This window comes from Hippichthys cyanospilos, chromosome 5 (assembly GCF_059441005.1).
Source record: "Hippichthys cyanospilos isolate Australia breed blue-spotted pipefish chromosome 5, RoL_Hcya_1.0, whole genome shotgun sequence".
NCBI classification, from domain to species: Eukaryota; Metazoa; Chordata; class Actinopteri; order Syngnathiformes; family Syngnathidae; genus Hippichthys; species Hippichthys cyanospilos.
This window is the reverse complement of record NC_142373.1, coordinates 15,933,555-15,959,796: the sequence shown is the minus strand read 5'-3', so window position 1 is coordinate 15,959,796 and position 26,242 is coordinate 15,933,555. Positions and strand designations below refer to the sequence as shown.

The 26,242-nt window shown below is 39.4% G+C and overlaps 1 protein-coding gene across 2 annotated transcripts in view; it reads left to right on the top strand.

Annotated features, from left to right (window-relative positions):
* Nucleotides 1–7,450: 7,450 nt before the first annotated feature.
* The window catches only part of bcl9 (BCL9 transcription coactivator), a 31,526-nt gene continuing 12,734 nt past the window's right edge, over nucleotides 7,451–26,242 (top strand). The window contains exons 1-2 of one of the 2 annotated variants that reach the window (XM_088415413.1): nucleotides 7,451–7,586; nucleotides 13,189–13,363. The gene's annotated coding sequence lies outside the window, so the exon portion shown is untranslated. Of the gene's footprint in view, nucleotides 8,119–13,188; nucleotides 13,364–26,242 lie in introns of both variants that reach the window. The other variant, XM_088415412.1, reaches the window with a different exon arrangement.

The following is a 26,242-nucleotide window of genomic DNA, read 5'->3' as shown; positions in this document are numbered from 1 at the left end:
AGGATGGGGGGAGGGGGGGGGGGGGGTCCAAGGCAATGACGTGGGAATGATGATACGAAGGGAAGGGGGTCTCGCTCCTCTTTTCACCCACCCTCAGCCCATCCTTCCCTCTGTCCGTCTGTCCGTGCCTTTCTTTGATCTCAGCCTCAGCACCCCCCCCCCCCCCCCCCCCCCCACACACACACACACATTGCATATTAACATGCCCGAGCCCCTGTTTGGTATTCCGAGGCGGGCACCGGGATGCCAGTCTCCATATCCTCGCCTCTGAAAGAGATGCGAGAAAGTGGTAGTGGGGGGGGGGGATAAAAAGGAGGAAAAAAAACCTGTCTGTCTCAAGATGCTTATCCCGCTAAATGGGTCTGAAATAGCAGGAGAGGGGAGGCAGGAAGAGGCGAGATGCGAGGGAAGCGACACGACGCAGACGCGAGGAAGCTTTTTTTTTAAGCTAAGACCGTAATTAAACGTCACAACCACAATTGACCAATATTACAAAGGGGGGGGGGGGGGGGTGCACAATTAACTCACTCAGGGCCGACTATCTTCACTGTAATATTTTGGGGGAAAAACAAGTACTTGGGATTGAATGCCTGGACTCTGTAAAGACGTATAAATACGTCTTTTGGCATTCAATGAGTTAATAAACAGAAGAAAGCAGTGTTTGGGATTAGCGCCTCTCTCTCTCACTCGCTCACACTCATCCCTCCTTCTCTATCTTTTTTGCCGTTTCTTTCTTACGCTCGCTCCCTCTCGTCTCCTTCCCCCTAAGCCCTGGGGGAAGGCACAGCTTTAGTTAAACTGCTCTATTAAACGGCGCCTGCTGAGAAAATCAAATTATAACTTGCTTTAATCAGTGTGTATCAGTGGCCCACACAGGAGCAGCCAGCTCTGACAGCACAGAGGCGTACGTGCGTGTGTGTGTGCGTGCGTGCGTGTGTGTGTATGAGGAGACCTGAGGGATACAGACCTGCTCCGTCTGCTTCCGTTCCCATGGCAACAAGCAGGGGGGAATATGGACCGAGGAATATGTGCATGCATTGTTTCCTGTCTGCGAGCGTTCGTATGCAGAAATAGCATCATGCTAGGTGGTCATACCCCCCCCCCCCCCCCCACACACACACACACACACCAAATCCCTGACTCCCATCGTCATCATCATCATCGGTCCCCGTCTCCCCGCCTCACATCTAGCCGTAAATCCCGCTCTCATTAGGAAGCCGTCTTAATTGTCCTCGCCTCTGATTACTCTTTAACAGTCCACTTTAGTAGAATGGAGAGACACAGGTGGGTGGGCTCGCGCCGGGGGGGGCGGGCGAGGGGGAGTAATGACCGCTTAATAAACATTGTTTTAGTTCTCGCGCCTGGCTAACAATCAGCCGGCGCAGACGAAAGTGGCACAACACGACCGCAGGCGACGGTAAACAAGAGCGGGAGGGATTGGGCACCGGGATTCGCCATTGCTAGGCCATTAGCTTCACAACAAATCGCATTTTGGTGTCATAAACTGGCACTGCGTGGGTTTTCTCCAGGAAATATGGCATCCTCCCGCATTCCAAGAGGATGTAAGGTTCATTTATGTTATCCATAAATTGTGAATTGTGCTCATGCCAATTGTTGTTAGGGATCCGACTGATGTGCAGGTATTTTTCGAGATAAAATGATTCATTGATTTGACATAAGAGTGCTAACCTAAGGTGGGAGCTCTGTATGATGGAGACACAAGTTGCTTCACAAACAGCAGCAGTTTGGCAATAATAATGTTTAATGTCGTATATGAGCCTAAAAAAGAATTGGAATTGGACCGATGACCAATAGGTTTTGGTCTAAGAAAGGAATTTGCTGTCTTAAACACATTTGAGTCTGCATGGTTTTGTTAAGATGTGATCAGTAGGAACGGCAACTGTGTCAGGCTGTCAGCATCTCAGTGTACTGTGATATTATTGTTATGCGTCAACTTATATATTTTGTCATATTTTGTTCTACACAAAAAAATACAAGAAATGCAAGGCATGAGCGAGTAATAATACTAAGTATGGTATCGGGCCTATAACGTTACTAGTATCGACAGCTGGAGCAAGCTTATGATCACTAACTTGAAATTATAAATGAAAAGAATAGAAAATTGCAATTAATGTCAAGAAATTTTGAGGAAAATGCTATTGGTGGGTGTTTCTTTAAAATGATCTTTCACTGGGGAGATTTTTTTGGGGATGTTATTATGCGTATCATAAGTACAGTGGTATTGGTTCTTGGTATCGGTTTTGGTGAGTCGTATCGGTCTGAAAAAAGTATCAAACATAATAACTATAGTAGCTGTGTGGCAGGTAACAATGTTTGATTTTAATCTTGTGTTTATCACTGCATTTTCAAATGTATCATTATAGTGTATGTCCTCTCTACAGTGACAAGATTTGAACACTGCGTTCAATAAAATAGGATGTCATCGTTCAAAAGAGACATATTGTTTCGCTGCAGTCCCACTATCGTATAAGGTGAGTGCACACATTTCAAGTGGGAGAGTCCTGATGCGCGAGGCGTCAATAGGAATGTGTGAGCAAGTGCTTTGCCTTGTTACTCATGGCAACAGTGCGCAGCAAGATAATCCAGCGAATGACGATTGGTCGGGCTGACACGTTGCTCACCGACCTCCCCGCTGTACACAACTCACAAAAGCAGTGTTTCTACAACAGCTATCGTGTCAAACAAACTTTTTTTTTTTTTAATTCTGACTCACACAGCAGACCCGTTAACTAAAAGTACAGCATAGGTCCAAAATGATCGGTCGGCATTGTTTTTCCCGCTGTTTTTTATTTTATTTGCTTTAGTTAATTTATTTTTCTTTTGATTGAATATGCTAATTCATCGTTAATGACGCTGCGTGTCAGTGAAATTTTGCAAACGAGTCATGATAATGCAGCCTAGCAATACCTTGCTTTGTGTTCCAATTAATTTACGCTCATATTTGAAAAGAAAGCTGTACTCTTCCTGTCACAGAATTAAAAAGCATTAAATTAAATTTGATGATACCCGCTGGTTGCTAGAATTACTAAAGTCATCATTAGGTAGTAAAGTCATTACTTTAATACTAAATGAAGTAATCGACTAGGTCATTACTTGAATACTAAATGAAGTAATCGACTAGGTAGTAAAGTGATTGATTAGTTGATTACTACCAGCCAATATTAAACCCTCCCTTAGCCAAACACTTGAAAAAAATTGAAACAAATTAATAAATAAATATGTAAATAAGTACTCTGAACTGAATGATTAAAGAAACATTAAACGATGTTTGAGATTGGATGAGTTAAATGCAATAAAATCTGCTCACCTGTCGCTAGGTAAAGTTTGTGGGAGAAGTTCATATGTGCCTTCTCATTTATCACATTAAAGTTAGATTTCATAATTCATTGCTGTACTTGCCACTGTAGGATCAATTTATCCATTTCCAGTACTCTTCAAAGACCTGATTTGTGCAGATTTTGGTCATCGCTCCAAATTCAGCATCCTGTTTACTTGCACAATATGCATTAGCGTGCTTCACGCTCATTTGCCAAAAGTAGCATCTTTATCAGTGAAGCGGCGAGATACCCATCCTCCGTGTACCACCATCCAGCATAAGAGTGTTTATGGAAGCGTTAAATAATGCAGATGGTAATATGATAAGTGAGCAGTCAATGTTGGCGTCTTGCTTTAAAGAGGGATCGCAAACAGATGGGCCGAGAGGAGCCTCTCTCTCACACACACACACACACGAAGCATCATCTCCATCCAGTGCCATACGTGCGATAGTGATCATGTGACGTGGATGTGGATTGCGGCTTTTTCAGACGTGCCGTAAAGTCGCAAGGGCGGGAGCATCCACCACACACAGCTTTGCTCGTCTTGCATGTCTAATGCAACCCAGTGTGGGAATTCTGCCTGTCTACAGTTACACCAAGAACGGGGTTTATCATGCATACATGCACACACTATTTGTCTGTGTGTGTGTGTGTGTGTGTGAGAGGGAGGCAGAGGTTTGTGGTGTGTGGCTGATCTTTGCTAGCGTGCACAAACATGTCCAATGTTGCTGTGGTCTGCTCGTCGTAAGTCACAAATATGCAGCACAAATCCCCAGATTTGTCAAGCCCAAAAATACTCGCAGTGATAAATGAGGGGCTCCGCAAAGAAAGGGCCATTACATGCGCTATCGCAAATATACACGGAGAAGGGTCACGAGAAAACCGCCTGTGGGTCACCGACCACTTCGGGAGGGTACAATCTCGGAGAAATATATACACGTTTAAACATTGAATGAGATTTTTAAAATTTATTGTTAAACCAAGCTAAACGTGCTGATTTGGTCTATTCGATTTAAACATGGTCACTGGATGGTTGGCAGAATTTGTGGGGCAAAAATCCTGTGTCCCCTCTGACAAAAATGGGGTTCACACTCACAAATGTTCATGTGGTCACTTGTTGCTAGGCAGATTATACCAAAGAAATCTATTTTATCATACGCTATTTAAGGTAGAAATTTATTTGGAGATTTTAATCACTATTGCCAGTGTTTTGTCTGGGGTTTTTTTTTTTCAGCCATGGGGGCAACGTGTTCCGGGAAACTTGACGTGCTGTACTACCGTGAACCCAGTTTGGCTCGGTGGAAGACGGAAAACTAGTTATTTTGATGACGTTTTGTAAACGTAAGTGACGAGATGGGCCGTACATTTTAATTAAAATATCAAAGTAATTTAAACACCGTCATTCTTCTTGATATACTGTATGTAACCGTTTATAGATCAATGAAAAGCCCACGTTTTCTATTTGAGTTTGAAATGTCTGACTACATTTGAATGCATCTTGCTAGCAGCTCACGCTAATGCTGAAAACTTGTCGGATCAAAAAATGGCAGCCTAATTGACTAGCGGTTTCTTCTTTACATCTGTAAAGGAACATTTCAAAATAAAAGCCTTCTATGACTGTTGCATTATAGTCCATGTATTATTTGGTGTGTTTATTTTGAAACTAGCCTTTGCAACATGTAATGTGATGTGGAAACTTCCTTGGTGTTTTTGAAAACGTTGCGGTGAGTATTTCGGAGCGGTGGGACGCTGCTTCTAAATGAATGTAGAGGAAACACTGAGAGAGAGGAAAAAAAACATGTCAATGGATGTGAATGAGTTTATAGTTTTGGTCAAATTAATTTTGCATTACGTTAGTTATATAAAAACCGTCTGTTATATTAAAAAAAACTTATTATACTGTGTGGATTTCATGGTTTTGACAGTTTAACCTCAACACAAAATATATTTATAGAAGTTTGTTTTCCATTTTTTCCTACGGGGGAAAAATCATAATCCATTATTTTTCATTCACAATTTTGTGTTTCATAGACGCAGCAGGCTTCAAACGGCACACTCCAACATGAATGTCCTGCCGTTTGCAAAAAACATCTTTACTTTGAAAGCCCTTCGAGATTTACAAGAAGACACACACACACACACTCACGTGTACAATGAGGCCAGCTTAATAGTGTGTACACTTAAATAGCAATTAATTCAATCCCCAGTCGTCCTGATTATACATTTGGGTTACATTTGAAATGTATCTTGATGAATAATTGAGGAGGACCACTCTCACGTTGCATGTCTTTAATGTTTCACTCTTCCTCGGAGGCTTGTGTTAGTCCCTCTCTTGTACCGTGTGTGTGTGTGTGTGTGTGTGTGTGTGTGTGTGCGTGTGTGTGTGAGTGTGTTTGAGTGAGGGGGCAGGCTGACGCTGCGCCACAAGTGATATGATTCGTCAAGTGGCTGCGGTCTATTTTTAAAATTCCAAAATGTCATTAAGTGACTTTGCTCAGCGGGAACATTAAAGTGCATAACAGTAAATGAACGACTCGCGTTTATTGGAATGATGTTGACATAGATAAACTCAACAAAATATCAACATTGTACAATGTGCCACCCCGCTCCTGCTCGTAATGTAATGATGCCATGGTAGCACTCTATTAATTTAAGTTATACTCATGCGTGGTAATTATGAAAATGTCTAATAGTTACCACCATTCATAATGATGATATATGACACCCACATAACACTCTGTAAATATTCAAATTTTTCAAATACAGTATATCATTATTACGTTTTGAACTTATTTGGATCACAATTCTATATGTTATACTCCACCATCATAGTATTTCACTTATTTTTACACTTGTATGCAAGCATTTCACTTTTGTTTTTCTTTTTGGTCATAATTTGACCCTGGAACAGTTTTGATGTTTAACAATTATATTGAGGTTGCCAGAAAGAGTTACAAAACATAACATCAACAAGGCTGGGAAACTACAATCTAGTATGGAGGGAAGGACTTTTTAAGGAAAAAAAGAATCAGATGTGAATGCTGCTAAGGTGTTGCATTGTGGGAAATGTAGGCTATTACATACATCAAAACGAATGACTACAAAGATCCCACTGCTTCTAAAATAAAATACAATATATTATTATTATTCGGCCCAAAAATTGTGAATAATATAAAACTAAATGAATTTATATACTTTTAATATAAATGTACTGCCAGACACAAATGTATTGGTTAATTTTTTTACTGTCTTAAATCAATTCTATATTTTATGTGGCTAAAGAAATAACTTAAGTACACAAAATGATTAAATATGAATTCATTTTAATTGAATACAGGGGCAAAATTGCAGTGTGATGTTAACATTATTCTTATTAACCAAATAAATGAAAAAAAACATCATGGGTGGAATAAAGTAAAAATATAAATTTATCATCATTTAGTCAGTTCATTGAAAGTAAGCAATTGACAGAATAATACAACAATAACTTTTATTTAAGGTATAGCAAAGTATAGGGAGACACAAACACATAATAAGAAAGCAATTAAATAATAGCTTGAAAATAAATAAAAAAGAATGTTGTGTAGTAAAAGAATTAAAAAAGTAAATGAAAAGGTAAACGACATTTTTTGTTTACACCTAAACCAGATATTTAATAAAAGAACCCATTATTAAAAATAATTTATTTTATAAATAAAAAATATAACTAAGACACAGAAAATATCATTCAAGTGTTTATTTTCATACAATAATGTAAAAATAAATGATGTATTTCGTAAAGTTAAAAGAAATATATTGTGACGTCATCAGTTATATCCATAAAGACGATGACCTCCCAAGGCGTTTTCAGCCTTGGAAACTTGGTCCCACAACTTACAAAACTCCTCCAAACTCAAGTCTAATTCCTAAAACTTAAAACTTAAATTTTGAATTTTATTTATTGATTGTTAAGGCAAGGCGTACCGGAGTATGTTTCAACTGTCCGACAGCAGCCTCACTGGCACACAGACCTGACCTAGAATTCCTACTTAGTATTCGGAGCAAACCATTTGAGCGCAACGGAGAGGGGTGCTGCCGTCAGCGCTAGTGCTAGTACAGCGACGTCAGGAAATCTTGACTGGGACGCAATGGAGTAGGACCACTGGAAAAACTCGGGCGAAGGGGGGGGAGACGTGTTTGTATTTTATTATGGAGCCGCTACCATGTTGTGATTATGGCGTTACGCGAAGAAGGAATTAAAATTCCCAGGTGAGTGTCATTGTTTTTGCTGGCCCTCGACGAATCCAGGTGGATACGGGAAAAAAGTGTCGCCAGTGTGTGAGGCACAGTTGGCCTCCTGGCAACGGGGCACACGCGGGGTCCTCCTCCCGGGGACATCTCACTCCGGTATCCGTCCGTCTCGCTCCCGAACGACACCCCCTCCCCACCCGCCCACCCCAAGGCTCTTCGGCTGCTGGCTAGCAAAAGCCCCGTGTCGCGTCCACAACCGTGGCGGACAACCGAGGCGGTCCTTTTCCACGTTACAGAAGCCCCATTTTTTTCTTCTTCTCCTTCTTCTTCTCCTGCGCTCCCCCCTCCTCCTCATTCCCACCAAGCAACCAGCGCGACAAAAGCGGATTATTCACGATGGTCTCGGCATGGCGCAAAAGCCACGGAGAAATGCTGTTTTTTTAGCCGCCGACAGCGGAGGACCGCCCGAGCTTGTTGGTGAAAATGGAAAAAAGGGATACAATGCCCGCCGCGCGTGTTGTGCATTCCACGGGAGCTCCGCGGACGTGGGGTATTGTAATTTTTTTTGTTCTCATTTAAAAAAAAATAAGCTCTTTTAGTGTGATTTGTACACGGCGGCGGTAGAGATTATAAAGGCCTTGAGCCTTCTCATCTTAATTGTTACATTGTTAACGGAGCTAGCATAACTTGAACAACGCACGCCCGCCGAACCGAGGGCCCTCACACTGGGGGCTTTTTCCCCCCCGAAGCCACGGAGAGACCGTGAAGGCACCTCTCGTGTTGCGTTTGTGGCCGGGCGAGACGTCGTTGTTCTCCGTCCACCAGTCCCCCTTTTTAGGCGAATACTTTGTTTGCGCTGGCCGAGAGGCTCCATGAATACTCAAGTCCTCCTTCCACCCCCACCCCCCACCACAGCAGCACCAGCTCCGTGGCCAAACAGGAACAACTTCTTTTTTTTAGGGGAAAAATTGGAGAAAAAAAAAGTTGTAGGAGTTTAAAAGCGCTATTGGCTTGACTTTTTTTTTAGGGGGTGGGGGGCAGGAGTTGTCCAAGTGGGACGCTGAGATTCAATGGAGAGGTGGGGGAGTCTCCACTCTCGAGACTCGACTGACGCGTAGCCGATATGTGCTTTAGGTGTATTTATAGTATGTGGTTTGTAGCCGTGTGTGTGTATTTTAGGACTCGGTTTGTTAGGAACTTTGTGCGGCTTTGTGCTGTGTCACACACACTTGAAACACGCCAAAGTGTGTGTAGCTTTGTTTCTATTGGACCCGAGCCACAGGTTCTTGTAGTGCTAGCATCCTTGTTTTGGCGTCCTAAGACAACAGTAGATTAACGTTATAACCATTTGGTTTGAACTTTACATTGCTTTCATAAGCTTATCTTGTTTTGTAACACAATTGCAGCCTTTTTGTCGGGTTGGGGCAGGTAAGGGCTTAGTGGCACCTAAACATGCTAAAGCTAGTTAGCTTGCCTGTATATCTATCCACAGGTTCTTATTGTTTTTATTTTTTATTTTTTTTGTTCAATACCTTTTAAAAATGTCTCTTTAAAAATTCCCAAGCATTGAAATTCACACATATAACAAATACCCCAGAGATTTTGAGCTATTTTTGTCGGTTAATATAACAAATCTGCACATTGCAACCAGGAGTTTAATGCTAAAGCTAACTTTTAATTGGACATTATCCACTGTTATTTCTACCTTTAGGACACTTTTTAAAGTTATTTGTTGAGGTTATAGACCCATTCAAAAAATGTTTTTAATAAAATAGCATCGTCAGTTGATATTGTAGTTCAACACAATCTACATGTTCAAAAGACGTAGGAAGAAATTCAAGAACATATGGAATCCACTCTATTATTTCATTATATTCTCATATTTGTCTAATTGTATATAGTGACATCACGTCATATATCAGAAATGAAAATTGCAAAACTATTCCATAAACTAAGACATTTTACGGTGACACACATTTTGTTTTTTTTATCTTAGATTTTTTAAAATCACTTGTGCCCCTCAAACTATAGACTCTCCAATTTAAAAAACAAAACAAACAAAAAAACTGAATCCTGTGGCAAAGTTATTGAATGATTTATTTGTTATTTTTTGCTGTTTTCACTTAGACCAAGTCAAAGAATTTTAATTTAATAAATAATGGATGAGTTAGGTCTATATATTTTCAGTGGTTGATAACCGATATGACTTTTTTGCATCTTTAAGACAGACAGTGTTTGTTTTATATGTACCACTCTTATCTCCACACAGTGAGTAAAATAAGGCAGTGATAATTAATCATATAATATATGAACTGTATATATAATGTTTTTCATTTGTTGTGTCACTTTATAATACACAAGATACAGGATTAAAGCTTTAATTTTGATTTACCCACAATTGAAAGTTTTAGCACACAAAAAATATTCCTTTCTTGTATTAATACATTAATGAGCAAATTTTTACAAACTTATCGATCTTTATAACAAATCTGCATCCTGTCTATGCTAAAGCTCACTTTCAATTAGAGAAATCTACGAGTTCTACAGTTGTAGCGCACTTAAAAATGTTCTGTCATTTCAACCGATAAACATAGAGAGAGGAAACTGAATGAGAATTTGTATGTTTATACACTAAACAATTCATCCATCCATTTTTTTTGTGTGTATGCTGGATTCTGTCTCAGCTGATTTTTGGCAAGAGGCAGGATACACTTTTACAGTTGTTACTTTTTTTTCTCAATCTCTCTGTCTCACCCAAATGGCAAATCTTGTCACCCAAAGCTAAACATGCTCAAGGTAGGGTTCAATAGGACACTATTAACATTTATTTATAGGTTGAGCACACTTAAAAAAGCCCCCCTCAATTTATCTAATAAACATGCTAATGTGATGGAATCCAAATATATAAGATCACAAATCCGACAGTTTGTGCTATTATTTGTTGCTGTTATTTGTTGGTTAGTAAATACAGTAAATACCTTGTCATCCAGTTTGACAGAATTTACTGGTTCTTGTAGTTTTATTGCACAAACATGGGGTACCTTGTGAATTATCTTTTAACCATCCACATCCACAACAATGGAGTTCCCGGATTAAAAAAAAGAAAAAACATGAACCCTTTGTCATTTAAGGCTAAATCCTAAAGCCCGATTTTAGAGCGCTATTCTTGTGTCTTATGTAGACATACGTACATAGATGTTAAAAGTTGTCTGTATGACCTTACCATAGAATAATATGAAAATATTCTCGTCTGTGTTAATTATCTGGTTAGCAATGTAAACATGACAAAGAAAGAATTGGACAGTCCTGGAGACAAAACAAGAGTATTATCACAAGACTGGTGTAGAATCATATTTTGAGCTATGATTTCCATTAATAATAAACTTATTTATTTATTTGTTCATTCATTTTTAATTTTGGATGGATTAGACTAGCATATCTGTGTTACCCAGAGTTAATATGGCAAGCTTCTTTTTAGAACATATTGCATACATCCTTTGTAATTTGTATGCCTTAAGAGGTTTTTTTTTTTTTTTTTTTGCTGGGCAATAGATTCTTTCCCTGGTTGTTTTCTTGTCTTCCAAAGCGTATTCAGGTAATAAAATGTATTGTGTTACCTTTATAGCTATTATTGGTAAAGGGACTTTTTTGTGGTTAACTTTAAAAATGTCAAATAGGCACCTCAGCATCAACCGCACCAAACCTGCTAAAGAATCTGTACAACCACATGCTTGTATGACCTTGTCATTTTGTTGCCTTCCAAAAGCCTACCAGTAATGGAATTTAGTTTTCTAGGGTGTGTGTGCACTCGTTAGAGACCTTTTTTTCACACACACAAAAAAAACCCAGCCTATAATTAAAACCTTTTCAATTAAGTGAAGGCTTCAAAAAGCAGTGGGTAGCTAGTGAGCTGTATATTTATCTCCCATAGCATCCATACTAAGTTCTTTGTGTTGCTTGGTGGTTTTTTTATATGTGAAGTTTAAAACATTATTTGTTCATAACCATTTGAGATGTTCAGATTTTGAGATATCAACAGTATGAGTTGTTTTACTGTTAAGACACGTTTGTAACCCACATCTACTACATAAGCAAGTTTCCCCTAGTGAAATTGTGTTACATCCGATGCAAAAAGCGATACATTTGATTTTAAAATGTAAAAACCTCTTTTTGTGTGCCTCCGAAGGAAGCATTATATGGACTGTGTGTATGCGCTGTCCAAGCTTGGTTTCCATGCACACAAGGCACACTTTCTTATTTGAAGACTGAGGGCCCCCTCAATTGCTAAGCAACACCGCTGTCTGCTTGCATCATTTATTTATGTGGTGCACACAGGTTCTTATTTATCTCTTCTTCCAATTCGACGCTGGCATCTTTTCATTATAGCAACCTGTCAAATGTTTGTTGGCAATAAACCCGCCCAGTGAGGCTAGTCGGCCTCCGATCAGGTTGACTTCCGAAACAAAATTTTCCATGAAAATGAACCTTACTTAGAATTCAGAGGGTCTTGGTGTACAACACTCTGGATTTAGGATATTTTGAGGTTGCTAATGACTCACTTTTAGCCAGTTTGCGCAATAATGTAATAATTGTTTACTTACTTTGGGTTTTGGGTTACATTACTCCCGTAGGAGTGGAACTCAGTCACAAACTGAGGGACCCCTTGTAATTTGTTCCAGAGTTCAAATTGTCTCCAGGACAAAACCTTTAACTGCACAGTCTATGTGGGGATTTACATCGTCGTCTAAACATAAATGAACAATTCTGTTAAAAATAGATATTCAGATATAATCGTCTGCATTGTATAGACACATAATTTTGTTTTTTTAATCACAATCTGTCTTTGGTGCCTATCAGCCAATGGTGTCATTGATTAAATACAGTCAATATTTTTATAACGCTCATTTTTGCAAAATTTCCAAAGCCTACGTTTCTAGAGGTTTAACAATTAATCGATTCATTGACAACTAATTTCTTACCATATTAATCGCTTCATTATTTTTAGTAATCTTATTGTTTAGAGACCTAAAATTGTCCAAATCCTCATAATTTCAGCCTCTTGTCTGGAAATATTTTCAGTTTACTCTTGTCCTATTTGAAAGCAGAGTGATTATCATCATTTTGAGTCACAAAACTGCGATTAGCGAGCAATCAGTCCAGGTTGTCCCCCACCTACTGCTCCGAAGACTGTTAGGATAGTGAGGATAAACGGCTATAGAAAATGGATGGAGGAGAAAAAAAAAAAAAAAATATATATATATATATATATATATATATATATATATATATACTAAAACAGAAAAAAGGGGGGAATAAAATCTCGCAGTAGCTGAGCGCTAATATTCAATCAAGCATCTTTTGACCTTGATCTTTGAGGTAGCCCCGTATCCACGATGGAGCACATGTAACAGGCTTTCACATGCTCCCTCATCGCATGAAGTTTAAATAGGCGTTTGGTTGGAAAAGAAGCGCAAACAGTCTGTGACCTAAAACTTTGCACCGCTTGTATGTTTGCTTCGTGTTGTCATGTCAACACGAGCGACTGAGTGCTTTTCCTTGCCGCTGCGCTTGTTTGCTTGTCACCCGATGAAGCAAAGTTCTCTCTCCCTGTGTGTTGCAGGTGTGAATGACTTGTGGCTGTAGGGTGTCGTGAGTGGGCCGGCTTCCTGCGAGCCTCCAGGGAGGAGGGGGCTGACTGCGAGGGCTCCGGTGGAGAGCACACATCAGTGCCCAGGAGACCCGAGGCCCGGTCTTCCATATGAGGCCCTGCTCAAGGGGCAGGGGGGGCTTCTGAGGTAAGTCAAACTCAATTCTGCTGCTCTCTATCTACGCCCATTAAATACACCTTGCCGTCTGAATTTTTTTTCCTCTTACGTTTTGAAACTACAATGACATTTCGCAGTGATCAGATGTTAGTGTTTGTTCAGTATCAGATGAAAAATGTTCAATGGGAAGTGTCTGTCACCATAATAAGTCCTTCTAGTGACTGTACTGGAAATGTTTTGTATAATGTTCTTTGCTGTCACAATAAGACGTTTGCCGTTGTCTTGTAAAATTGTTTAATCGCCCTTAACATGCCATGCATGGTGGCAAAGATTATAGTTTGTGCTCGGGAGTTGAGTCTTTGTTTAATCTCTTCTACCTCTTTTTTTCATCTTTTTTTGTTGTTGCTTTGTTACCATATTTTTCATTTTCCTCTTTTGCTTCTCTTATTTTCATCTAAATCCTCTTATTGTTATTAATTTGATCAGCGAGAGACTGTTAGGGACCGATGTGGATTATTAGTAGTCAAGGTGGCTGGTAACAGATATTTGCAGCTGATATCCATCCATCCATCCATCCATCCATCCATCCATCCATCCATCCATCCATCCATCCATCCATCCTTGCTGCTGGCAATGGAGGAAAACAGAAAGATAAATTGGGGTCAGGTTGTGGGAAGGATTGAAAGTGAGCAGAAGGATGTTGTAGCCAGTGTGCCGTTTTGAGTATGGCGGTGATACTGTATGTTCAAAGGAGTAAGCTCTGGTAAAGATGATGACCATTTGTGGAATTTAGATGCTGACTGAGCAGAAGTCTCACAAGATTTGCTGACGTCCTGTCCATGTCATGAATGATGATGTTTGCATTTGTGTTTGCTTTCGCTTTAAAAGAAGACTTTGTTGCGGAATAATTTGTATAAATATCCCCCAAAAAATCAATCACAGACTATTTCCACCTGAAAGTGTGTTTTTTAATCTGGTTGTCAAGCAAAGACAGGAATAGGGAGTTAACCGTTTCATTTAAAGTTCTGCAGCCGCATCAGATACATCAGTGCTTCTCAACCTTTTTATATAATTTTTCATTTTTTACTTTTATTCAGCCGAGTACCCCCTAACCATTGCAAAGCATGGAAAATAATCCAGGCGAGAAGAAAAAAAATGCTTTTTAATTTAAGGTATTATTTCTTTTCTGTGTTTTGGTTTTTGCTTTCTGTCATTTTTGGTTTTGGCCTAGAATGGTCGTTTTATTGCATCCCTAATTATTGTATTCATAAACTTCACTGTATTTAAACATTAACACAGAAGTATAGGAGAACAGTATTGTCCCGTCGTATACGATCTTGGCTTGTGTTCATTCAGATTCTCCAGGCTAATTAGATTTAGAAGGAAAATAATAATGATCCCAGGAACATTCAACACACATGTCCTTTTAATCTTTTTTGTATGAAAAAAGCTTTGGTCAAGGTTGACGTTATCGTTTCGTTTTCATGGGCAAAGTGGTGTCACTGTTGGACAGCTTAACACCGCCGTGATGCAACCGTGACAACTCTGGTGCATATTCTCGCTTTTTTGACATTTATCTGTGAAGACATCAATAGTTTGGTCACGATGAGAGGAAGCCCTTGAGTTGCGGCATAAATTATTCCAGAGACATGAGGGCGTCATAGCTTGCACCATTTGGCTCTATCTGCTTATTGTTTGGTCTTATTCTCCAATTTGGACACAATCATGGGACAAAACACGGTCATGCTGCCCTTCCTTAAATCCGTGTCCCGGCAGTTTACTTATCTGCCACCTAATCCAGACGCATGTTAACTGAAAACCATTGGGAGGTGAAGGACGCCCGGGAAATGGATATTGATGGAAGGCAGCAGAGGATTTATTTTTTCTTCTATTCATTGGCCTCTCATGTTTCGTTTTGCATTTGTTTGCTCTGTGGGATTTCTAATTAAAACTCTAAAGAGTTGTGCTATGTTAGAGGTGGTTTGCTCACTTCCCTATGGAGTGCTTTGTGTGGGGGTGTGTGTGCGTGCGTGGGGGGGGCTCTCCCAGTCATACAGATAATACGTCTGGTAGAAGTGTCTGCTGGCCCACCATATTGATTTTCACTCGCTAGACTCACTTTTTTGTCGTTTCCTTTGATCCACGGTAGTATAAAAATTCAAGCCACCACGCCATAGACTTAAATTAGTTCTGGTTTCGGTCAGTGCAATCCTGATAAGGCTTAGAAGTATTGCTTTGAATTTTCCTTTTGACGCAATACACATTTTTTTAAACATCAACATTTTTTTCTCCCCAGTAAATGATCGCGTAATGAAAAGTCTTACAATTCGATCGATCATCAGATGATTCTTTGCACTTAACAATGCACTTAAAAACTTGGCGGGGTATTTCTTTCATTAACACCCCTGGTATAATTTTGGTATGTAAACTGACACACCAAAAATCGCCACCTCTTGTGTCGAATTAACACATGTTGTACGTCAGAGGCAATGCAAATTAGTAACAATACACACTAGTGCTTACACACGTTCATACATACTTTTGCCAAAGGCTTCAAACTAAGTGTAGCAATTCTGTAAGGATTGTATTTGATTCAGTTCTTTGCTGGGCATAATGGAAATATCACCAGTTCATATTCACAACAAATATAAATGATAACATTTAAGGCAAAAGGGCCACAAGAGATTGAGTCCCAAAAAAACATGTTGTAGGGCTCTAAGGACATTGTTTTTGTACAGCGGAGTGTGCAACTGCAAATAGTTACATCAATAAGTAAAAATGTTTTCTAATGGCAGCATTTTGTAGCAGTTTTGTGCAGGTCCCATAAGTCTTTTTTTACACCGAGAAGATCAGTTCACTGTAGTGTGCATTCTTTTTGTGGATCCATTTAATTTAAAAAGAAAAAAAAAAGTGATGCCATAATTCCCGAAATATAAGACGCACCTGTGTTTAGGTCAATTTTTGGTATTTTCTATGTTACCAGGTCTAAAACACTTTAACAACAATGTAAAAACTATAGCAAAACAAGGATATTAATGTAAGTTTAGTCAGAATACGGACAATATAAAAATGCGCATCTGTGCGTCAAAACTCTGCTTATGTGGCTGACAGATCAATCTTCCTCGAATGGTGTTGAATAATTAAGAAAAACAATTTTTGTTTTAAGTTACAGTTTATCGGACGCACCCATACTTTTGGCCTTCATTTTGGGGGAAAAAAATGAATCCTATATTTGGGGAATTACAGTATTTGATGTTATTACATCAATGGTGACGTACAATATGTACATTGCTCGCTTATCAATTTATTGATTCATTGAAAACTCTTTTTATTATGCAATTACCAATTGGCTAGTTGTATTAACATATCTCTTGCAGAATCCGTGTCGCTCCAAAATCATCACTTTTCAGGAGACCCCAAATATGCCAATTTTATTCAGCTATCAGCATTGCATTGCAAAAGTTAGCAAGCAATTTGTAACACCTTGGTCATTAATTTGTTAACATAACAATCATATGGGTGAACTGAGCCAAAGATAGAAGCAATAACAAGAAAAATTAGGAAATTCACCAAGATGTTTCTTAAGAGGATTCGGCCCAAAGCCAAAGTTTGCAAGCAATGTTTGTTCATTTTATACTGAACTAGAAACAAAGCATTTTTAAAATAAATTATTTAGGGACAATCTCGGATTAAGACCAAAAGGTTATTGATTGTTCGTTGACAGATACCACGTGACAACAGGATCGTAATGGCAAGAAATCAAACATTTGTTGTTGTTTTTTTTTTTCAAAGCATGTCTGCTTGTAGTAAATATCACTATTCCACAAAGAAATAACACTGAAACCTGGATATCACTGAAAATCGGATATCCCCAAATGCTGTCGTCTGTTTACCATTTGGTGGCATCGTTGCTGAATTCATTGGAGGTTTGTTTACACTATCACGCTGCTATGATGTCGTGCTGTTTATGAGGGAACACAGCAATCCCTCCAGATTACTTTTTACCGAACCAAACCGTACCCTGACTCTTTGAACTGAATGAGTTGTAGCGCTTTGTGGAAACATGGCTATACTCATGTGCATACGTCAGTCTGTGTGTGTGTGTGTGTGTGGGGGGGGGGGGGGGTGGGCACAACCATTCATTGTTCTGCTTTCATGTTTCTCTGCTTTGATTGACAGCTATGTGACAAGCACATTTGCCCACCTAGAGGGATCCTCTCACCTGGCCTGTTGTCATCTTTGCAATAACTGCTTGTCTGATAATAATTATTGATTCCTCAATAAGAATTCTGTCACGAGTTTGATATTCCATTATTGACTATTCATGTCTTAAAGTAACTGTGACAAAAATGCAGTTGGTAACATGCAACAAATCGATGAATTGGTTGTTAGTAATTTTCCTCTTTGGGGAAATGCCCATCCCCGCTTTTGTCACTTGTTTCTGGGCTTCCTCCAGGTGACTTTAAAGCAAACAATTTGTTGGAGTCAAATTTTTCTGACTATCAGTGGCCAAATGGTTAGTACATCGGCCATTGCCTAAACGTGCATAAATGGTTAAGACTCTAAATAGTCTATAGGAATGAACGTGAACGTGAATGGTTGTTGGTCTTTGTGTCTTTGTACTCTGGTTTGCGACCAGTTCAGGGTGTACCCCATCTCTCACCCCAAGTTATCTCCGGTTGCTTTCAGCACACCTATGACTGCACCGAAGGCAAGTGATTTAAAGTTGATGGATGGATGGATGGCAATTGCCATTCTATTTACTTGATACCCAGACTATTCATTTGCTTGTGGACATTGTTTTTGTTTTTTTTTTGTATCTTTTGACTTATTTGAGCTCAACCACTAAGTCACAGTGTGTATTGTGTGTTTAGATGGCATGCAATTAAGTTTGCTGTATTGCTGACATAAAATGGACGCAAAAGTGGACACCCTTTAGAGTCATTTTTTTTGCAAAATGTAGGGTGGGCTCCAAGGAGCCTGCAATTTAATTTGGATTTTACATTATTTTTAGCAGTCTGGTACAGTGCTTCTTAAACGTATTTGTCATCTACTCGATGTGAAACATTTATTTATTATATATAATGTATTGTTGATCTGCTCTTAATTTGAAAATAAAAATGTACCTTTTTGTGAAGCTTTAAGAAGCCTTACATTAGATTCACTTGTTTCTGTAAAAATTCCACGTACTGTACCTCCATTTGAGAACCCCGTTTCTAGTACACTCAGTCGCTTCCCACCCCCACCCACTTAGTTACTATCTTAATGACATGACGTAAAGATGAAGCGACAATCAATCGATACGGGCACATTCATGCAAACGGGAGCATGCCCCATCCCTTTTTTTAATTCAATTTATGGTTTTAGAACTCATCACTCCGCTTGAATTAATCAAGCTCCCGTCAGATAAAATCATATTGATCCTCAAAATGCTGATTTGACATGTGTTCCTTAAGTACTGCATTCATTTTTCATGTGATGACATGCGTCAACTGCAATGCTTTCTTGTGTCCGTCTTGATTGCGGATGCGGCGTGTAAGCGGATGAATGGCGGTCGGTTAAATGTGGACTAAAATCAAACAAGTCTGGCAAATCAACAGGTTCATCTCTTTGTGCTACCGTTTCATTCTTTTGCTACGGAATGATGACATCCGAAGTGTGCCGCACCTTAAATTTGGATCATTCACTTCTAAAACCAGCATGTTTCATCACGTTTGCTTTTTACTGACAGTGAAATAATTCCAACGCTTTGACAAAAGATGTATATGTACGGGGGCGTCACGATTTTTATAGTTTTTATAGTCAACAAAAGTCCTCAACAGTAGGTATGAGAACGAAACATGCAAAACTCAAATCTCCATGCTAGACGCTGCAGGACAGAAGAGCAGGAGTGGAGTCTGGAATGAACTATTTGTATATTGGAATTTTGGGAGATAATTGATATTGTCAATTGATATTGTTAATTATAACTGTATGATTTATTGGCTGATGTCAGACCAGTTTGTGATGTCAATATCAGATCATGCCACCCATATTATTTCCCATGGAATTACCTTCTGGCATAATAACATACATTTCCTGTTAACAGTTTGAATAGTAATTTAGAAAACCATTCCGAGCATGGTAAAACAACAAACCTGTTATTTGAATCATATGTGCTGGCATGATTGATTGATGGTATGAGACTTACTTTTATGTGAACCCTTAAATGCACTTCACGATAAACTGCCAACCAGTCTAATTATCTTATCAGTTCTGAGATTGAGTGACGTATTCAGTTTTTTTTTTTTTTTTTTTATGTATGCATTGAAGATCAACCAGTGTTGGTATACTGTGTTGATAGCATATTTAGCATGTGGCTAACGGCAGAGCAAAGATGCCATGTTGTCAAGGAGTCTCTGAGGATACAAAATAGCACGACTTGGCAAATTCAGTTATAACCATCAAAGCCATAAAGCGGCGGTGCAGTTTTCAGACGTTATTAGGACAAATAAGTACCGACTCGTGGGTGTCGTGGTATGTGTGTAAGCGGGCATATATTTATCTGTGACTGTATATTTAATTGGGCAGGTCTTAGCCAGTGTGTTTAAAATTCCTCTGGAATGACACACTCGTGCAAACTGGGGTAATTCAGGGACACAGTCTGGATCTCCAGAGTGGTGCGTTTTATGTTGGGGAGGAGGTTGCACATGGCCTGCATTACTACTTTAGTTGGGTTCCTAATCCTCATGGCAGTTGCTCGATAAATAATGAAAAAAAAAGAATGAGAGGACATAATGGAGAGGGGCAGTAAGCTGCAAGGTGCTTCTGTAGTGCTTCCAGGGTTGACCTGTGACCACCATAGATGACACAATATGTCAGTCATGCAAACAGCGTGTAATGTAACGTTTTAATGTATGTACAATCACTGTATTGTTTGGAGTTTTATATTGCTTTGAGTAGGGCTTGACTGATTAATCAGTCAAATGCCTGGAAGCAGATTATTTTAGCTGTTTACCTTCGTAACCGCTTATAGCATTGGTATAAAAGTTACGTTGATGTCATTGCTTCAAACATAGACATCTATATCCTTTTGTCATTGGCCTAAAAAATCCATATTGGTTGAGCTCTACTATTGAGAGGCAAATCTTTGATTTCACTTTGCAGAGACTGCGATTGGTCAGTTTCCCTACTGTACTTCCCCAGGGACTTTAGCGGGCATCTGGGTGATTGAAAAAAGCTTTTCCACCCAGTGCTTTAAGTAACACTGCATTGTGCAGTGCGATCACTTGGAAGGTCAACTGTTTGCATTGCATTTTAATGCACATAAATAAGCCATGATACAAGGGAACTCCCAGGCCCTCCTGTGCAGAGTGGCTCACCCTGACTGCTGCTGCCATTGCTCATATTTGAGAGAGCTCTGTGATTTGGTATACTCTATGCAGAAACAAAACATTCATGTAAATGAGTTAAGGAGCGGTGGCAGGAATGTTAACTTTTGACTCATGCTTCCAAGAGGTCTGCAGAGTCCCTAATGGGACTGGCTGTTGGGATTTCCCACAATGCTTTTAGCCACCGGGAGACATCCTTCCAGCATGAGCGAGAGGAGGAATGTGCTTGGAGTGTGGGAGCAGCTGTGAGGAAGGAGGGAGGGAGCACGGTCAAGGGACGGGAGGAAAGTACGGGTCTGATGGGGGCAGGGAGATTCTCTTTACAAAACGGGGTTAGCAATAACAACCAAGAGCAGTAGACTGTAATGCATCATCTGAATGACCCTTACCTAGATAACAAAAGAACAAATAGAAGAGAGCTATTGAATAAGTCACAAAACAAAGTTACTTACTTGTATGTACCTGTTTGTTTTATTACATCCTCCACCTTTCCCGCTCTACCTGGCCAGTCAAACTGTGTGAAGGGTGCTTTCGGACAAAAAGAAGCCAGTTTAAATTTCGGAGCAGATTACGAAATGTACTTTCGCCTCACTTAACTTGCTTAACCTAGATAGACTATTGTATTTCAGTTCAGGGGCAGTTATGCTGCTATCAGTTCTGTTCTGTTCTATTTTGGCTTTTTTTTTTTCTTAAACTCATGATTTTAATACTGGAGATTCCATCAATACGATGTGTATTTAGTTTGATCCTCTCTCTCTCTCTCTCTGTGTATATAATATATATATATATATATATATATATATATATATATATATATATATATATATATATATATATATATATATATATATATATATGAGATTAATCACCTTTTTAAATTTTTTAATCACACAAATCAGTCAACTATAAAGGCGTTTCTAAATATTTTTTCCTGTCAAGTTTGAAGAATACCTGTTATGTGTTAGTTGTTTCTTGATTTGTTGTCAGTTTAGTACTAGTGTTCTTGCTAGCGGCTGCCTCAAAAACAAATGTATGTTAAACTTGTCATGCGTTGCAATAAATGCAAATGACCTTGGTTTTATCTTATGTCCCGTCGGGGTGATTTTTGAAGTGGAATTCTCCAGCGAGCATATCAGTTGGAGTGTCCCCGCTTATCTTTAGGATCATTTGTGTCGAAAATAAATAGTGTGATTAATATCTGCGCGAGTAATGCGACAGTTTGTTGTGATTAATCAAATGCATCAAAGCTTAAACTTTTGAAAAACTTTGACCCTAATATATACGTATTATTATAGATATTAAGATACTGCTAAAACCAATCCAAATTGAAATGTGGTGTATGAAATTGAATAAGGTGGCCTGAGTTGCTTATTTGAAAGGAAGTGAATACAGTTAATAAGTAGTTTCAACATGTTACGACAGCCATTTTCTTTCAAGCATGATGGTGCAGCGTGGATCCGGTAAACCCTGATCAGACTTGCGTTCCCACTGCAATCAGCACCTCAACAAAGGCATACTGAAAAGTAGGGGCCTGGTATTGTGCGGAGGTTAATAATAGAAATGATGGAGACAAGGCTTTGTGTCTTTTCAAATCGTGTTTTGATCATTAGTTTTCTCTTTACAGATTGCTAAATGTATTTAAAGCAATTAGCAGTATCTTTGTTTTATTTTGTTTGCGTTAACGAACATGTTGGGATAGCTCTTTTATGAATGGATTGTCTCATTGACAATAATTGAACCCCCAAGTGACTGCAAAGAGGAACTGGTGCTTTAAGTTGGACCCTATGTGAGTGATTCTTTGTCTTGGGTGAAGTAGCGCTGCCGGGTCCAAGGAGAAACCAGCACTTAGCCAGCGATGCAGAGAAGGGATGCAGATGGGCAGAGATGTGCAGGGTGAAGTGCGTGCATGCTCAGAGTGTCCAATGCCGGTCCGGCTGTGGCTGCTGGAAGGGGCCCTCGCTCGTGGCGCTGTGCCCGGACTCCGCCAGCAGATGTGTCACTTGTGAGTCAGCTGTGCGCCGCTTGTATCGCTGCGTCTGAGACACAGGCGCCCACCTGGGCTCTCAGCGAAGAGAGCAAATGGTGTAATAAGCCCTCTCCTCCTACGGGGACGTCTGTGTCACACCTCCTCGCCAGCCTCTCGTTTCCCTCGCTACTTCCATCACGTTGATGGACGCATTGCAGCTTCTGTCACCATGAGATGACAAAATGTGACACTACACACATGTCGCCACCCCAGGGATGGAAGAGCATTGAAAACCCAGCGATCATGGCATGACCATTATGTTTGGGGGGGGGGGGGGGGGAACCGCGGTAGTTAGCTCATGCTATGTTGGTGTGACCTTGCTCTTGGCATTTTTTCTGTGCAGACAGCATTGTTAAGAGACCCATCACCATAATATGTATGCCAGGGCAATATTTGGTGCTGTGACAAGCAAGTATTGTGACTCCAATAGAATCAGTATTGGTGTAATAAATGTACATTTTGTGGGCCATATTCACACACGCCCAGACTAAATATTCTCTATACACATACACAGTCTCAAGTTTTTTTTTATTTATTTTTTTTTTTACAGATGGCCGATCTCGGTGTTTACATTCCAGCAGTGTTGTAGTTTTCAAAACTCTGATTAATAGGCATGGTTGTGAATGAAAACAACTTTTTTTTGATCGTGACTAAAAGCCCAGTTGTAATTTTCATATCTGTTTTTAGTTGAAAGCAGTTGTTTGTAAACAACCTCTCAGACTTGAACAAAAGTTCTGTCATGTTTTAATAAGAAATGCTGTATGATCGACTTACTCTGTCAGATAGGCTGTTTCATTCATCTAATTCATACCTAATTTTGCATAAGTTAATTAGAAAGTGTTTTTGTAAGGATTTCCATGTTAATTGGGGATAATAGATGATTTAAAATTTAGTCGAGTGTGTAGAATTGATTGTTGTTGAATCATGATAGAAGCAATTGAGGAAAATATGGTGAATTTAGAGGCACTGTTGGATCACTCCGCGGTAAATTAAAAAAAAAAGGCAATCAGTTTCACTATCGTTGACGAAAAACATACTAAATACAATCTAGGTCCCGAGAAAGAACAAAAGCTTATGAAACAAAGATGACGTTTTATTATGTGTTTTTATCAACGTCCCTTTATTTGAACAAAAAAAAAACATTTCAATTGGTAATTGGTAGTGCAGAAAACAAATGAATTATAATTGTTCAGAAGGTTTTTGAAGCAGGTTAACTTCAAGAAGGCTCAGGCACTTCCTTCTGTTCATGTCAATTTTGTCACGTGTGATCTTTATGTGTTGTGCTGTCGGTGTTTATCAGCTTCTACTGCCGCCCGGCATTCCTGACATTCTGTGTGTGTCGCGTTTGACTCATGATGCCGTGTGCAGGGTGTGGCGTCACCTCCACGGATGAGTTTGCTGGCATTTCCAGAGTTTGATTGTCAAGTGACTATCACTGTGTTTTGTGGTGTCTGATATCAATTGCAAATGAAGAATGTGGGGAAAATAACCCCCTGTTGATATACTTGTTTTGTTTCTCAGATGGTCCATTTGGCACAAAAACAAGAAGCAGCTCGTTCTGTTTGCGCCATGGATCTTCCTGTGTGAAAGGAGAAAGATAAAAAAAAAAGTTCAATTCAAAAGAGATTTTGATCTTTTTGTGATTGAAAACAGGATACAGTTGCCCAAAAAGTCACTTTTTTTCATTTAGTTGTATCCATTACATGATCTTAAAACCATAATTTATTTTGTATGGCATTTGCGATCACGGTCTCGCCTTTTTTTTTTTTTCCTTGAGCCAGTTGAATGCAGAAGTTCACTTCAAAGCTCGGTTACAATTGACCTTAATTATGTCATTGTGAGGGGAATGCAGGAAGTAGAAACTGAAGAACTTAAATAATAAAAACTTGAAAAGGTTTCAATTGAAACACTAAATCCCTGTGCTCTAACCAGCACTGATGAAATGACATGTAAGTAAAATAAGAGTTTTTAGCACTAGATATAGGGGAAAAAGTGGAAGACAGCATCTTGCAAATGTATACCTTAATGGCGGGTTTGCATATATACTATATATTCTAAGAAAAGCCAAATGTAGCTGATTTTCCCCAAACAAATAAAGGGCATTAGGAAGACATTTTTGAGATGGCTTCAGAGCTTATTGAGAGTGGGGACGGGAGCATCACTTCTTTGCAACTGAATTGCAAAGCGGGATTTGCATAAATAAGGCAGAAACATCGACAGGCCGAGCAGACGGCGGCTCTGAAAAGAAGGCGAGAGTATTTGTTTTTGGTTATGCCTTGCCATAAGAAATGTGAGGAAAAAATCCAGGCGGTGAGATGAATTAAAGTCGGTGGACAGTAGGTTTAATGCAAGGCCAATGACCCTCTTCCCCCTGCCGATCCCACACCATTAACCCCAAACATAGGTATAAATCCTCCCATTTCCCCTTTGGAGCAAGTCTGGTGACATAGCTCAGGCGGGTTGCTCGCCAAGCTCAGGATTGCTGTGACATAAGCGTGTAATGAAATGCTACCGTTTACTCCAAATGGAAAGAGAACTATGTGTGCATCTTGTTCATCCAGAGAACATTGCAGGTACAGTAAAAGCTAATCTGTAGAGATTCCTTCCATTTCCCATTAACATGCATGCAACAATGCTCTGCTGTCTTTTATCGGAGGTGAAGAAAGTAAATTCATCTTGATTTGCTGCTTTTTTCTGTACTGTACCTAAATTTGTAATATAATTCTTTCCCATGGTCTTAGTGCAGTATGTTTGCATTTATATATTGTAGATATGTATATATTTTTTGTCAGAACAAACATGGTCTCTATGGCGATCCTAAGCTAATACAGTAGCCAAGCCCCCACCCTACTAAGGGGTGAATATTTGCAAGTCAGCAAAGGTAGCGGCTAGCTAGCAAGGCTAACACTGTGTGCAGCCACTTCTCTCAAGTCACTAATCATTCCCTCCATGGTGGCAAATTAGGTAAATTCTGAAAAAAATATCATTAACATGAACAAAGGGTGACTTAACTAGAGTAGACAGCCAAGGCATGCTCAAATGCGAAGATATCATTAAATCTTATCTCAAAGCACCAGAATAAGTACTTGGTGTCATGGATAGTTTTTCACTGAGGTCTTGCTGGAAACACGCTAAAATGTAGCTTATAAACACCAAATGAACAAAATTGAGTTTATTGTTAGCCAGTCAATATTCAGTATTAAGAAAACATCACATAGTGTACACACTTTAGATTTAAATGAAATACACTTTTACAGACTGAGCCTACAAACACAAAAACACCATTATCTGAGTTATCAATATCACTACATAATGGCAGTACTCTGTTACGAAAAATTTAAATTTAAATTTGAGCTTCAGCAAGAACATATAATGAAAGGTAAAGAGTAGTTCAGAGAGTAGTAGTCCTGGTGGCGTGTGCTGAGACAAATGCTCCTGACAAAATCAAAATGTTCCCGACAAGATATCCAGAATGTTCCTGAGAGATTATGATTCCGCAGGCCGGGGAAGGTA